The sequence below is a fragment of the Branchiostoma belcheri genome, unplaced genomic scaffold, assembly GCF_001625305.1.
Source record: "Branchiostoma belcheri isolate BF01 breed outbred unplaced genomic scaffold, Haploidv18h27 scaffold211, whole genome shotgun sequence".
Lineage (NCBI taxonomy): Eukaryota > Metazoa > Chordata > Leptocardii > Amphioxiformes > Branchiostomatidae > Branchiostoma > Branchiostoma belcheri.
Genome location: NW_017803614.1, coordinates 338,538 through 355,616, shown reverse-complemented (window position 1 = coordinate 355,616; position 17,079 = coordinate 338,538). Strand labels below are relative to the sequence as shown.

At 41.4% G+C, this 17,079-nt stretch overlaps 1 pseudogene; it reads right to left on the bottom strand.

Annotated features, from left to right (window-relative positions):
* Positions 1–1,829: 1,829 nt before the first annotated feature.
* LOC109469930 lies at positions 1,830–16,785 on the bottom strand (annotated as a pseudogene).
* Positions 16,786–17,079: the final 294 nt, after the last annotated feature.

The window sequence follows — 17,079 nt, the reverse complement described above, 5'->3', positions numbered from 1 at the left end:
CAGGCTGACGGACAAAGAGGAGAGAATAATCACACACCCCTATAGCAGAACAAGACGATTAGAGTTCTTATACCCAACCTCAAGGTCATACACTAATAACTTTGCAGCAATAGGACTCACCGACCGTCTGCATATTCTCGACAACATTAAGGACTACTTACAGGTATTCTAAAACAGACTCTTATGATAAAACACAAATAGTTAATGTCCTACCTTTGTAAAAAGGGAGAGAAAACAAGTCAAGCTCACGGTGTTGTCAGGTAGAGAACACCTTTGAAAGATACGCTCCCCGAAAAGTTACCAAACCACTTCTGTCACAGCATTTTGAATAGGCATGACACCAAAGGTCAATGAGGCATTTTTTCTGAGTGCGATATGTCACCAATCTACTACCTCACCAGACACTGTGCTATAGTTTTCCCCTTTTAAGGCAGTGAATAGCCGATTTAAGATGTATCAACAGATCCCTTCCTGGAATTTCCGAACGGTTAACTTTTCTGAATAGAAGTACAATGTTGTGTAAAACCCCAGGTGTCACACCTGTATGACGTGTGTGCCCGCAGTTGAGGGGACGACGTAGTCGGTCCGCTTTACCCGCAACTCTCCAGACCAAAATTTACTGAAGCAAATGATATACTTAACGTGAACATTACCATTACAAGCAGGGAGCTGTCCCCGACCCTCAGGTATTGGGACTATGTACGCTACTGTGGTATTCACGTTGGTTGATGGTTCCACCTGGGTCCCAAGAACACAACGTAGTCTGGCATTTTTCAACTACAAGCAATATTTGAAGGATAGGTTGCCTATTCACAACATAAATGTGGATATAGGACAAACTCTTACATTCATAGTACACAAATAAAAGAAGAACTACATTTGAGAGGAATGAGATGGCATCCAGTGATTGGTGCCCAAAGTAATTAATATGTTTTATATCTGTCTTGATTTGGAGCGTAAGAAAGTGTAATTGTTCAAAGCTGGCATACCTCGAGTATGTCCCAAATATGAGTTGTTAGTGACTAGTGACCAGGCTGAGGAACTTCGTGATCACGTTATCGCGATGTAAAGGTATAGCCGACAGCGCTAGGGAGGGAGGGAGGGGGGAGGGGGGGAGGTAGGGAGGGAGGGAAGTTGGTTTAACTAAAATTAGATGCTATGAAAACTGGAACTGGAGCCACAGATTTCATTTTATTCTTGGGTTTTTGGAGATGGATATCATTTAATGCCCTGTTGTTAGTGGCATAAGGGTGACATCTTTTCTTGACTGCATGTTTACAAGTACGATTGATAAGATAATGTTTTAAAGTGGTTGACAGAGTGGTGTAACAACTAGTGTCTAGGAACGCCAGAAACACTTGCGTGCCAATGAAGCAACAGTGTTACTTAACCTTTTCCTCCTCATCAAATCACAAGACAATCTTGTGTGTATACACGCTGTAGCTCCTCCGTTTTAAGTTTGTAAGCATAAGCATAAGCGATATATTTGGCTTCTTAATCATGGCGATCAACATTAAGACTCTTGTGAGGCATTTTCCGCAGCGGATAAAACAAAACTGCTATGACAAAGAGTACATGTTAAGAATAGATGTTTGTTAACATTTCTGCTCTGAAATGAGGTCCAGATGACATAACACCAATCAGTTTAATCATACCAACATATATGAATGTCCGACTTTTGGGATCGTCTTTGGCTAGAATGCCTCCAGGATAACAGACAATACTGATCGCCAGGTGCCTACTTTATCTAGAACGCATTATATTCTACTAAAATTGAGCCGTGATGAACACTTCCAAAAGAAACTATATGTGTTACATATCACCAATTTTTACTTTCCTTGCCCGCAACACCTAAACCATGCTCATTACGTAATAGTATTACATGTATATGGCTTCACTAGTTAACAATGGCACCAACTACAGTATATATGAAAATGTACGTAAATCTTCGAATTTAAAGATGGCTGCATTTGCGACTTTTGCAAAAGAATTCGTGTTGTATATTGTAAAAACTTAGGTAAAAAAAACCGCAAGAAATATAATAAAGGAACAAACTCCAAGAAATGAATTAAAGACTGAATATAAAAACTACAACGACATATTTGTATGCCATCGTAATTAAATCCATGCCTTTCACTCGTAACAATCATAACTATGAGCTTACGTCGGGCTAAGTACTTTGCTGAAAAACCTGAAAGAAACGCTTGAACAAAATCGGCCAATCGGCTTTGAGTATAGTTTGATATACGCGCCGTATAATCGTTAATACACCGCTGCTAACATGTAAATTGAAACTAGTCATTGCTTTTTTAGACGATAATACGATATTATAATGTTTTCACACCATTGTTCTATTCTATCACATACATATCAACGTTACTGGTGCTTTAGTTACTAAAAATCACCCAGCTATTATAATCTTTTTGCTTGTTGTTTGTGAGCTTACGTTGGTCTAACTGCTTTGCTGAAAACCTGAAAGAAGCGCATGGACAAAATATATGCGCCATATAATAGTTACTACACCGTTGCCAGTACATGTATATCTAAAGTAGTAATTGTTCAGATGATAATACTATATTAATAGTCTGTTCACACCATTGTTCTATTCTTTCACATGCATTTAACCTTACTGGTGCTTTAGTTACTACAAATCACCCTGCTCTTATAATTTTTCCGCTTTAGTGAAGACTCCTAGATGCTGATGGCGTTGGGGATGTTTTGGGGGTCCAGATAATCGTACGGCTGGAAACGTTTCTTCTTGTTCTTATACTTGATCTCGTTGGAGATGCGGCCCAATTCTTGCTGAAACCTGGTTTACAATGGAACAAGAAATCAGCTGTAGCTTTATTTTGACGAATCGGCCACATTATTGAAAACTGTACCTGTGTAAATTGAAGGCTTAAAAACCAAAGATATTTTAGAAAATTGAGATTCAAAATATATGACTTACTTCAGTATGACTTGTTCAACCTCCTCTCCCCGGAGGTAGTCGATCTCAAAGTCACCCAGGGGTTGCGTCGCACGTTCACTGAGGATCAGCCCAAGAGTGTTGATTTTGACTGCGTCTTTCTTTGTTGGAAGTGCGTCCAGGACGTCCTGCTCCGTCAATGCAGCCTGATATTTTGATTCATGAGTTAGAATATTAGCACAACTAGGAAATAACTGTAAACTCGTTTCTAATATCCAATTATAACATAACTGTCCCGGTTGAGCGATATTTGAAGCGCCCTGATGTATATGGCTTCTTCTATGCCTCTCTTGAAGTTTTGACCAGTGTAGGTCATGGGACTAGGTAGGTACAAGGTAGGTAGAAGTTTTTAGTGAGCGCTCAATTTCCCCAATGTAAGTTTCCCGACAGGGGCCTCTGTTAGTGTTTCCCTGGCAACTAATGTTGTAGATAACCCCGCATTTGTCTTCCTTGGGAGTTGGGAGTGATCAAGACCCTTTTACATAGAGCTACCATCATCAGTGATCCTGCGGATAGAATTACCGAGATCGACCACGTCACAGAAGCCCTAAAGACGTGTGGCTACCCCCAGTGGCTCATTAGGAAAGCCTCCGAGCCTAGACAACCCCGATCTAAACCCCACTATAGTCAGGGAACGGGAGGGAAAAACAGAAAAAAACTTGTAGTCCCCCATACGTAAAGGGTGTTTCTGAGCCCCTATGTAGAATCTTTGCTGTACGTTAAGACAGCTCCTTGTGGCACCTAAGGACAAAACTCCCAAGGAAGACAAATGTGGGGTTATCTACCACATAAGTTGCCAGGGAAACACTAACAGAGGCCCCTGACGGGAAACTTACATTGGGGAACCTGAGCGCTCACTAAATACCAGGTTTCTAGAACATAGACGACCCAGTTCTGTTGCATCTGAGGTGTCACAGCACATCGATATAGAATCACCGGGACACACAGTGGATCTGGAGGGGGTTAGAATCTTTGATACCGAACAGGATTACTTCAAGAGAGGCATAAAAGAGGCCATATATATCAGGGCACTTCAACCATCGCTCAACCGGGACGGGGGCGATATCGACTTCAGACAACCTTTGACCCTTTCCTGACGTCACACGTGGGAAAATCACGTGTCCACAGCATTTGGGTCAGATAGCTGAGGAAGACTGAGTGATTCAGTCAAAAATTCCGGTGAGTCAAATTTATGAGTTGGAGAACAGTTTAACATTTTTCATAACATGTACTGTATATTTCATCGCTAAAAATGTTATGACCGTTTTGATAAATAAGCCTTCGAATCAAGAATCGTTCTTATCTACTTCTGACTGGGTTAGACTTGAAATCAGCTCGCACGGTTCTGGGTTGTCTCAGCGTATTTAAGGTGGCAGAACACAGTTTTCGTCCTATGGGGATTCTATAGTTAAGCACCCCGAGGTGACTCACTTCGACACGGGTAGCCTACAGTACTACGGCGTGCAGCTGTGGAATGACCTTCCCATTGAACTGAGAACACTGACTGAGTTCAGGACATTTAAGCGTCGCTTAACGAAGGTTTAAACTTGATGCCTGATATGTAAAATGTATTTGTTTTAATAATGTATATGTTGTTATTGTTGTTATTTCTATTGTATTATGTTCTGTATAAGGATTGTCTGAAAAATAGGTCAAAACGACCTGAGTGCACTATCCTGTATATATAGATAAAGTGAAGTGATGTGTGAAGAAAATGATGACAACCTTAGTACTGGGTGGATCCTTAACCAGCATAAGCGGCATGTTGGGTACGAAGCCGTACTGGTCTAGCTGCATGAAGTTGACGGCTGCGTGCTGCACGCTGCTGGTGAAGATGATGGAGGTGAGGGTCTGGATGAGCTGATCAGTGGTGGAGAAATGTCCATCCCCGGGAACTCCCTTGAACAGGAAGTTGGCAATCAATGACAGTTTGATAATATAACAAAAAGTGTGCGTGTTCCAGGGGTTTACACTATAGGTTTCCGGGGGTTCAAGGTGAATGAGTGATAGCATACTTGTCAATGTTTTCAGCATCAGTATAATTTTTGCAGTCGTAGTCTAATTGGACGAACCCGGGCACCATTTCAGTGAGTGTTAGTCAAAACTTTAAATATCACACCTTGATCGCAGTTTTCCCACCCTCTGTAGACACAAGAGCCTCTGCAAATGCCTGGATCTCGTAATCTTCGTCTAGTTTTGTGGATTTACCTAGGAAACATTATGGATGTCAGTTTTGATAGTTTTGTCACCCTATAAAATAATTCTCATGCCAGGTCACATGCATATTTCAAGCAATGAATTTGGCATGTGAGGTACGCTTTTCGCTGCATTAGCGCTGGCCAGTCGTTAGCCAACCCGGAGGGAAACGTACCAGCCAATCATGTTGTCTACTGCCCCTAGATGGCAACATGATTGGCTGTTGACGGCCTGCTGGCGCCTTTTCAGCAATCAGCATCTAACGCAGACAATTTTTTGAAATTATATTTTATGTAATCTCTATGTAAAAATAGTATTAATATGCAAAGGTAAGGGTTATTTCAACCTACTTAACTAACGGTATCCAAGTGTGTGTTGCAGACCTACCAGCGGTGCCATAGAATATCTTCACCACTCCTGTGACGTATTCTTTAATGGCGTTGTAAGTTGGCATCGCGTCGTCCCTATAGTAGTACTTTGGGAGGGCCTTCACGTCATCCACCTGATTAAAAATGATATTTGCATAAGTTATCTTACATAATGTTTACCTTCCAAATGGGAGTATGTAATTTCCACCAGTTACCACTGAAAATGGTTGATTGATTGACCACTGAAAATGGTTTCACAGTATCTCTCATCATGCAAATTAGGTCATCATTCTTTGTTACATATGTCACGTATGACAGCAATGACTTGCATCTATTCTGTAAACGTTCGTCATTGATTACATAAATTAGCTGTTGATTTGTATAATAAGCACCATTATATGATGATCACTCAGATCATTCAAACCATTCTCTCAAAATATATCTTCAATCTATGATTTTTGTAAAGCGTCCCTGTAGTGCGAGAACAAGCTTCTATGAAGTCATGTAACTTTTTTTTCCTACTAGTTGACGTATCTACGATCCATAAGTTGTGATCATACAATGTCTAGAACACGAGATATCAAAACCGGCAGTTCTGCCGCAGTACTACGGAGGCCACTAATCATAACAAACCCAGTTTCCGTCACAAGGTCAAAATATCATTGAGATTCATGGACGACTTCTCGAGTTATGCTGTTTACAGACCGACAGACAAACAGCTCAAAAAATAGTAGTCTTATTGTCGAAGGAAGCAAATTCCAATGCCATTAGGAAAAATGCTCCCGTGAGAGCACAATCGAAAACGAGAATGGGAGAGAACGTAGGGGAAGAAAGCCATGACACACCAACAGCAAAAGCTGACGGAATTAAATTGAAGTACAAGGGGATTTTTGGATAGCAGTACTCACGCCTCGTTCCTCGAGGTCTTTTGGAAGCGTTCCATCAACGTCCATTCGCCATGTCTTCAGTCTAATAGGGGAATGTGACGATTGCAACAGTTAAAAACTACATAAATTACCCATGTTCAAACTGCAATGACAAAATGGGAGCCATTTAGTTAGATGCACGATGGTCAACATCCCTTGCATGGTCATCACAAGTAGGCCAAAAACCACTACTTTGAGCTCCCATTGAAATGTATGGCAAACATTTAAATAATATGCTATCAAAAACACATACGTGAATGTTCAGTCATTGAAAAGTCACATTGACAGGGTAGCTTGACCTTCGAATTGCCCATTTAGTCCAAAATTCTTATTTTACAATTGGCAGAAAGTCATCGTATTAAAAACAAAGCCGGGAAGACCTATGACCCCCCTGTGCACAACAAAACAGAACACCATAGCATCACCATAGCACAAAAAACAAGCCTATTAAAAAAGGCAGGTTGTCCTCAAAATTAAAAAGACAGAAACTCCGCAGCTGCCAAATAACAGCAATTATCTATAGCAAGATGTGCCAAGAAAAAGAGAAAAGACTGTTTACAGTTGGTTTCGATGCTCCAGTCAATGATCAATGGGCCTTCTGAGCCTGTGCACCCAGAAAGCCCAAATACATGTTTCGTGCTTTTGTACCTTTAATGCGCGGTGATGACCACCTGTAAATGGCTTTGATTTACAATCCTGTTATTTATTACCTTTCTTTGATCAGCTCGAAAGCACCCTTCTCTCCGGTCATTGTGATTAAGGTAAGGCCTCCGCCTTCGTTAATCAGTTTTTCCCTTGCAAAGCTGAAAAATGTATCATGAAAGAAAATTGATAACAGACGGATACTTCGTTAGTTACCTAAATAATTTCATCAGGTTGGTAAACGACTGAAAGCAAAGTTCTTTTAATCACAACCATTTATTTTTCACTTTCCGACGTTTCAATGACTGTCAAAAGTCAATCGAAATGTCAATGACTATCAATCGAAACGTCGGCTAGTGAAAAATAAATGGCTGTAATAAAAAGAACTTTGCTATTCAGACGGATACTTAGTAGTAATAAGAGCATTAAATCACACAATTAAGGGGAGCAGATATTTACCTGCCCCGTTGTTTAGAAAAAACGTTTCAATAAACTTTTACGATTTCAAATCTCAGGATATTGTGTCATTGAGTACATCAATGGATACTTCTGTATACTTTATTAAAATTTGGAATTTCACATTAACTCCAAGATCACATAACTGATTAAAAGTCATGGGGATTTCAGCCATGCCTGGTGTCAGAAACAATGGCATATTACCGGGAAGATCATTTTGATAAGGTTGTGGACGTTTTACCAAATCATTGTAAAACTAAGCACAATGGCTTAGAACGTTGCAGCAAGGTGAAAAACATCGTGCGATACTCTACACAATTCCAATGGTATTACAGGAAATATGAAGGCCGATGGCGCCCATTGAAACAACATGACAGTCAGTTGCAGACTGAGCCACACTAGTCACATATATTGGTGTGTGTATATACATATTTTTTTATAATGAATCCTACCTCTTGCAGACATACATTTACATTTATCAACAAAATATTGATATCAGAGAAATTATAAGAAAACCGTGTGCCTTTTTTTTACTTTCAGTATTTCCACAGCTATTGTTGTTGTTTTTATTTTAAATTATAATAGCTGATTGGCATGCAGAGAGCATGCAGCGACAGAGAGCAGTCGCTGCTAGTATCATACATGTACCTGTTGATGGCCAGTAGCTTGAAAAAGTGAGGCTCCAAGAGGCGCTGGATTGGGTGTGAGCGGGAAAGTGTTGTCTTGGCCGCAAGAGCGCATGCCTCAATTAAGAGGTGGGTACAACCTGGAAAACAACAAAGTGAAGATTAGGTCTTCGTAACAATAGGATGTTGGGCTTTCTATATATAGCTTATAGAAATGTAGAATAGTATAAAATAATAAGAGTTCCACGATCCCGCATCTTTGCCAGATAATGTTAATTACAATTTTACACCTGACGAATTCTACTCATTGTTTATGCAAATAAGATACTCATTTGCATTAATTATACCGATTGTTTATGTTCTCCACGTCAAAGCAGTCTCAACTCAACAAAGAAAGCTATTGAAGCATTTTCTCATAACTTCTGCAAATTAGGTCTGATTTGATTAAGGTATGTTTAATTTATGTCTCGTCAAAACCTACCCACCTGCCAAATTTCAAGACAATCTATTAATACACCTAGGGTCTTGAGTTATAGTGTAGATCCACACACACGCGCGTGCACGTACGCACACACAAACACATGCACACACACACACACACACACACACACACACACATCCATAGACACACACGCACACACACACACACACACACACACACATACACACACACATACACACATCCATAGACACACGCACACACACACACACACACACACAGACACACACACACGCACACACACACACGCACACACACACACATAGACACACACACACGCACACACAGACGCTACCAAGCCATAACTAGGATGTCAAGAGCCTTTCAAAATATTCCTACTGAAATCTATTTTATATAGAATCTACTCTAAGACGATGTACAAAGACAGTAACAGTACCAAGGTGAGGTACAGCCTGGTGGTAGTTTCCATCTGCGCAGTTGAACCACATCTTGGCATAAAGCCAGGTGTAAGGGGGGTCAGTTGGCAGGAACACCTGTGGTTTGGACATACGGTTTTAAGATATTGGCTCACACACCCACATGTGTACTTATGGAAGTATGTACTCACACACTTCCATCCAATCAAATCAAATTTTATTCAGGAAGGATCTCGCGGGCGAATACCCGAATTTCGTCCTTATTACAATAGTATATAGAACATTAAAAACACTCTTCATCGTGCACATGAAACAACATAGGTGAGCACATATTAAGACGATTGCATAGGCGAACATAGGCAACCTCAATCTTAAGACGATTGCACAATTAAAATCTATGCTGGTTAAATACGCAGTTATCACGAAGAATTTAACTAGGTACAATATATATAACACTACTGCTGGATTGTCTTGTTATAGAGGCGAACAGCGCAATGAAGGAACGAGTTGTTAAGTCTGTGTTAAATCCAATGTTAAAACTGCTTAATCTATGCAGTAATTCCAAACACCGTGTTCACAATTAACCTCTGACCTCAACCCCCTGCAGATATGCAAATAAAGACTTTATTTGCAAAATTAAAGAGAAAATGTTTTAATTTCAAAGTGTTAACTGCATGTAATTTCATACTCAGGGTATAATTGATATAATTTATACAGCTGGGGATCCTATTTGCATAATCAGGGGGATTAATATATGATTTCGTAGTCATAGAGGCTAATATAATTTGGTGAAGGGATGAAATCTTGGAACTATAGTTTAACATGGTTTATGATGTCAAAATTTGAAAATGTAGAATCTTTTTGGCTGTTTTTTTTTGGCCCGGTTTTGTTATGTTCACCCTATTGCATTAGATTTTTAGTCTGCGGAGGATGTCACCCAAACAATTTACATGCTGTGGCCTTAATGGCCAGAGTGGCACTATATCTGAACTAATTTGAACTGACATTCTACATTGATTGGTCTAATGAAGGTTGCGCGAAACATCATGCCCGTAGCCACCCCTCCCACACACACACACGCTCAAAGGTTCAATTTTTACCCAAAGGTCCAATATGTTTTATTTAAAAGGTGGACTGAGTTGTGTCACCCGCGGTACTGGAATCCTATTTCGTTCTGATTTTTCCTTTGAAATCCTCTGAACACGCAGGAAATGCCATTTCAGAAGGTTTAATTTTCATATTTTTCCGGGGGGGGGGGGCATGTCCCTGGACTCACTGGTCCCTCAAACAGTAGGAAGAACCGCGCAATACAAATTTTGACTGCGGGTATGATCAATGGATAAAATTACAAATAGCTTCAGTCATATAAAATTCTACATTATACATCGCATAGAATGGCTGTTTAGACAATGACAAGGACGGAGAAAAAACGTTCTACTCAGAATCATCGGAATCAAACCAGACAACTTACCGGATGCTGCTTTCCTCCCTCGTTAGGGTACAGTTGGATGGCTACAGGTACCAGATCATCCTTGTTGTTGACGAAAAACAGACCATATGGTGCACACATCTGCACAGAACATTGATACGGTTATCAGTGATACTTGTAACAAAATAACGAAAAGTTACTGTAAATTATTTCATTGTAAGGTTCTTGGTGATAATGCAAAAAAAAGGTCCTGGTTAGCTGAAACCATGCCCATTGATGATCATAAATCATCTCCTGAATCATCTCCTGTACCCAAATTGTACATGGCAGAAAAGTGAATGCTATTTTATGACAGTTCCATGCAGTCAGTTTCGCCAATGGCCAAAGAATGTAATGTTCTTTCAACTCACAGGCCTGCCTTGGTTCATGAAGGCAGAAATACCCATGTGTGAGTGATCCACGATGTACAAGCGCTTCTTTTCCAGAGCTTCTCCGAGCGTGAGACCTAGTACTGGTTCCAACATGTCGGCCGTGACACCAAACCTGAGAAGTTAAAAAAAAAGATAAGAAGAAGACTTCAGAGACCTCCATACCTTCATCGACCTAGAGCTATTGCCATTTTTGTATTTGTCCAATTATTATAGAAGTAACGTTGTAACTACACACACACATACACATAGACCTACATACACAAAACAAATTTAAAGAGCGATAATCTAACTTTTCTGGAATCTTCTGGCAGAGTTTTATGGAGGTTGGGTTGACTCCGCGCAGTCGCTGTGCACCAAAGGTCTCGTCCATTTGCCAATGGAACATCCCCTGTGGAATCAAGTTTTGTTTCAAAGTTCAGATTCAATGAACCAAAATTGAATGCAACTTGGAATTTAACTTCTCTATTCTAACAATAGTGCAAAATTATTGACTGTGCATTTACTTACCTTCGGAACTTTGCAAGGTGGAAAGGCTTCGGTGAAACTCTGAAAACTGTCGAATCGTCCGCCAAAGATAACAGTCGGCAAGTTGGTAACCCCCATCATGAGTTTATTTTTTTTCATATCCATCTACGTGATATAAAGACTATGCGTTTTTCAATTTTCAAGATCAATTGCAGTAGGCATTGTGACACAATGAAGATTACTTAAAATGCAGCATTGATGCAGCAATCCTAATTCTACACAACTTATATACTGCTCTTGCTAAAATATATGTACTGTATCTCAAGTTTAGCCTTAGTTGCTATTTGCCACGCAAAAAAATGGTTCCGGTATAAAGAAAGATAGCCCGATAAAAACGCCTAAAACATGTAAAAAATTAGCTGAAACCTAAACCTGTGCTTGGAAAGTAGATAGTACAGCACACAAAATTCAACAGCGTTGAGGACAAACAACAATATTCGTATATGAGGCGTGCCAAAGGACGATAAACAAGGTATAGTGACTTGTGTTGCACAAAAGAGATGGCATAATGCAAGTCTTAATATTTAGCATCAGCAACAAAAAAGTCAAGCAGTTTACTGGTGAACTGAATCTTTCCACACTCATGTAAAGAGATTTTACTTTATGTTAGAAAGTACTGGTTTCTAACAAAGAGATCTAATCTGTTTTAAGAGATTGGCAGCTACCTGCAAGATACGTCGATTCTAAGATAGAACAAGGAATAGTAGACGGTAAAATAGATGGAGATTCGAAATAGATTTAGTAGTTTTGCTCAAAGTTACGTACCTTTCGTTGTTTTGTAAACTCTTCCTCTGCAGGCAATGTTTTCACCTAACCCACGATTTAAGAAGATTCAAAACATGATACATTTGTACATTGTGTTTACATTGTACACATTTCCGTTCACCTACATTTACATTTCTGTACTGTAATTTGTGACTACATGGATACGAGCTATCACTGCTCTGTTACATCAATTATTGTTAAGTATGTGCAAATTATTGGTAGGCAGATCACCCAACCACTGTTCGGGGTTATTTTGTCAATGGCCCTTTTTGGATAAAATTGCCCGGATCGCGCCGAATTGATTATCGACCGGCTTCATACCGCAAAGCAAGGATCCACCTCGTGAGGTTCCCACTGGGTTAAGTTGACCGTATGGAAGCCGGTCGCCAGTCTGTACGGCTAGACCCGGACGATTCTATCCATATGGGTAAAGGGTCGTCGACAGGAATTTGAAAGTGCCCTGTTGTTCATAACATACCCCAGGTAGCATCCCAGGAGCTGATACAGACGCATAACGCTCTTTCATCATCATCAGCTCCTCCGCACGGTCATGGGGGTTCAGGTCGTCCTGAGGGAGCTCACAGTCTCCGGGAATCAGCCACACGTGGTCGTCTGTAGACAGGCACAACGTAGAACGATCTTATAATGTGTTATCATGTGATATAAACATATAGAAGACAGCTATGTATCTGTGCATACAAATATATAGCTGTGTTCTATAGCTATAGCTATGATAAGCCAAAATACAGTTAGCAACTAGGTATTATGATTTTGGAAACGGTCATTGCTTGAGTAACAGTTTTTTGGCGTATGTTTTACCTGGATATCTAACCTCCACCGACATAGCTATGTTAAGGTTGCACTCATTGCATTAGAGACATATTTCTCCAATTCAATGTTAAGAACACCAGACTCACTTTCCTTGATCCACCGATGGACGGGGAAGTCGTATGTAGGTCCGTTGTTGTCCGGGTTGAGTTGGACAGAGACGGAGTCACAGTACCAGTCGTCATCAGGGTCGTCTTCTCGCCACAGCTCCAGCTGAAGGATCCTGTCACTTTCACATCCCCCAGGCTGTACCTTTATGGACAAAAAGAGCATCATATTGTACGCCTTTACAATGCGGAAGCAATGGTTGTAAATTATTTGCCAGTAAAACTACAAGGTTACGAAAAGTAAATTGTAAAGCCAATCTGTCTCAAGTCGGCTGAAAAATGGCTATATTTCACGAATGTTGTGATAAAAAGTTTGACAATTTTCCTGCTACCCTGCTGTTTGTTTGTAACCAGCCTTTAAAACTTCGGGCACGTCTGCTTCCGAGACCCGGATGCGATTTGCCCTTGTATATAGCTGCGATGACCAGCCGTAACCAGCCAATCGCGTCGCCGCCTTCGGTCAAGAGGGTGACAGACCCGTAGCCTGGTTTACATAATCTTTAATGGCAAAGCAGCATCCACCCAAAGGACTGCCAATATGGGCACTTAACCGGCCAATGGATTCTGGTTTGCCATCGTAGGATCTGCTTGTAGATTAGTTATACACAAGGGGTGGGCTTGGTATAAGACACTTCAGATGAAGCACTAGCATTAAATCTTAGTCAAAAAGGTTTTCAAAGTGACGTAGGTATACTTACTGTCCCTCACATCCTCTTTCAAAGTCATCTTTCCACCATACATCCAGAAGACACGCTCGGGACCGGTGACCCTTGTCGTCATATAGACGGATGTAGACGCCGGAATCAGTTCCAGCCCCACAATACGTCCTGTCCTCGTCTTGACGAGGACGTCAATTCCATCAACGTCCGGATTTTCATCCATTCCCTGTTCATTTACAAGATGTACAAGGGACCTTGATAGCTTTGTTAAATATACGTTTACACATTTAAAAAGGTTACAACACTTAACACTACTTTGGTGTCCTGTCCCCTGTATAATGGTTCGGTCCAAAAATGCTTGGTTATTCTAATAACCAGCCACTTTTGATGTTACGCATGTAGACTGAGTCACCGATCACTATGTGCGCTATCCAACATATTTAATAAAATCCCTTAGCCATTAAAAAAACTTACGTCGTTGATTTCCTCAAAGTGGGATGGAAAAATCTCTTTCAAGTCGTCAGGATGTTGTACCCAGAAGGACTTGACTTTCACAACGTTATCCGGCTGGCCGAGACGACGTGCCTTCGTTCCAGTCCACACCGGCGGCTCCTGGAGTTCCCATCCGAAGAACGTGTTGAGGACGGCGATGCTGCCTTTGATCACCGACAGCGCGACGTCTCTACCCGGGCACATGTGGTTGTTGACCGCGGGTGTATCCGTGAGTCGGCCGTGAAAGGTGAGGTGGTGTTCCCGGAGAGCTTCTCCCTCAGGGCCGAGAAACCTCCGCCACACGAAGTCGTCTGGATTGTCGAACACAGCGGGATCCCGTAATGCCCAGTAGGAACTGGCATACACGCGTTCGCCCTCTTCAATCTGAAAAGGGGAAATATAACAGCTTGTTTATTGATAAAGTAAATCACAAAACAAACTATGGCCAAAAGGCTAAATTTTACTCTGAGGTTATCTGATGTGCTTATTTGCGCGCGCGCGCGCGAGTGTGTGCGTGCGTCCGCGTTTGTGTATGCATTTAAGTGTGTGTGTGTGTCCATAAAAGAGTGACTTGCATTTTCCTTTGAGTGCAACGTTTGAGTGTTTTCTATGAGTGTTACTCACCTTGACCTTCTTTGAACCACTTGCTGTTGTATACTTCACGGTTGTTGAGCGTGCTGCGATGGTGCTCCAGAAATCCGGGCTGGGACCGGACCGTAACACAACACGAAGCTCTCGATTTTTGGCATCTCCTCCAGGGCGGCGCGAGACAGGCCTCCGTGTTTCCTCAGGGCGGCAAGCGCTTCCTCCCGTAGCTCTTGTCGGTCTTCCGCGCTGATGGTGTCCAGGCGAGCGAAGGAAGCCACCAGGTTTAAAGTGATGCCACCCACTCCGTTGAACATTACCGTGAAGAGCAGTTGCCCCGTGGTCGATTCCTCTCCTAAACCGTGTGATTTACCCAGATCCATTAGATGGCGGTACCTGTAAATACAAAACAGAGTACTTGAATGCGGACATTGTCCCCTACAATGACTGCACAAAATTAAATAGAACTAGAGTTCAACGACCTCATGCCTTCACCAAATGATGTTACCATTTACTACTGTCTGATTATAAGATTAAGTTGACTACTGATTAGGCAACAAGAAAATATTATGGATGACATCCTCCACAGACTCCAAATCTAATGCGAGCGGGCCAAAAAAAAAAACAAGGCGGGCCCAAAAAACAAGGTTCCTACATTTTAAATTTTGACTCAATTATTGTACAAATGGTTTTGATTCAGTGGGACCATCACATATACACAGCCAGCATCACATATCACATAAACATTAAATCAGAGCCTTTTCTTGTCTCCTCTCTTCATAGTTATCTGCCATCCACTTTCCGGTATGGCAACAGATATCTTTGCCCATTTTCGGCATGGTGACCACTGTCAGAAGGCAACAAAATTTGTTTTTTTTTTCCAAAATCAGGCGAAAATTAATGCGTGCGCTGATGTCATTCATAAAAATTACTTGCTGTGGCCTTATACAAATAATATCATTTGCAGGAATAAAATCAGTATACCATATTCTGCATCAAATAACAGTCTTGTTTTGATAAAGACGACCAGTCTAGTACATCAACATTTACCATGCAAATGAGGTCCTGATTTGAATAAGTTATGTTTAATGATGTTCCACTGCATTTGACTTCCAAATGCAATTTCCAATAAACCTCCGAGTCATTGTGTTTGCTGACACACACAAAACGCACACACACACACACAGAGAGAGAGAGAGAGAGAGAGAGAGAGAGAGAGAAAGAGAGAGACAGAGAGAGAGAGAGGGAGAGAAAACAAACTTCGTGGCGAAGGAAAGTTCTAGTATAAAAATTTAGACAATGTACACCTAATCTTCATCACCTACCTCTCTGATGTCTTTATTTTCTTGAGGATAGATCTCATTCCCCGTCGTGACGCAGTAAGATCTTTACCCTTCAACACGGCCAAGATGTCTGATCTTAGTTCAGTTGAACCTTTGATGTAGAGGTTGACATCCTCGGGATTGAAACGTGTTGATCTCCCGAAGATGGTGGGGAGAAGAGCGCTCGCCGACACTGCCAGTAACTTTGATTCGAAGTCGGCTGCTCTGTTTCCCCACTTGGCGATGTTGGACAGCACGGCGTCTGCTGTTGATGTTGGGATCTCTTCGTAAGCACCGGCGATGACGTCCATCATCAGAGCCTTGTTTCTCTCGTGGATGTTTCCGTTAGACGTGATGCTTGGGCAGACGCCTTCTGTAAAGTCCTTCCGGACTTCTATCAGGCCAAAATAGAATTCCTCCTTTCTGAAAAGGTCGATGTCAAAGACAGACTGCACGGCCTTGTTCCCGGTCACCACACGACACGGAAAACCGATGTTTGTCTCCACGAAATCTTCTTTCCGATCAGGTGCGAGCGTTTGGTTGCTGTGAGTTAGCCATTTCAGGTGCCCAAGTGCGTTACCCATGGTTATTTCTTCTCCCTAACAAAAGAAAATAACTTGTTAAGGGGGCTTCACAGAAAACATAGTCCTTATCTTTTACACGAATTTTTCACCCCTCCTTTACTCAGTTAGACAACAACTTGTGCTCCTACAAGCTGCATGGAGAGAGACCCCTGCCTTACGGTATGAATGGTGACAACGGTCATAACACAAATAAATTGACATGCATGTTTCCGCCTATTTTTACTTACTCATTAGTGGTTACTTGACACTTGACACAAAAGGTGAAGCGAATGTTCAAACAAGCCATCTTTACCT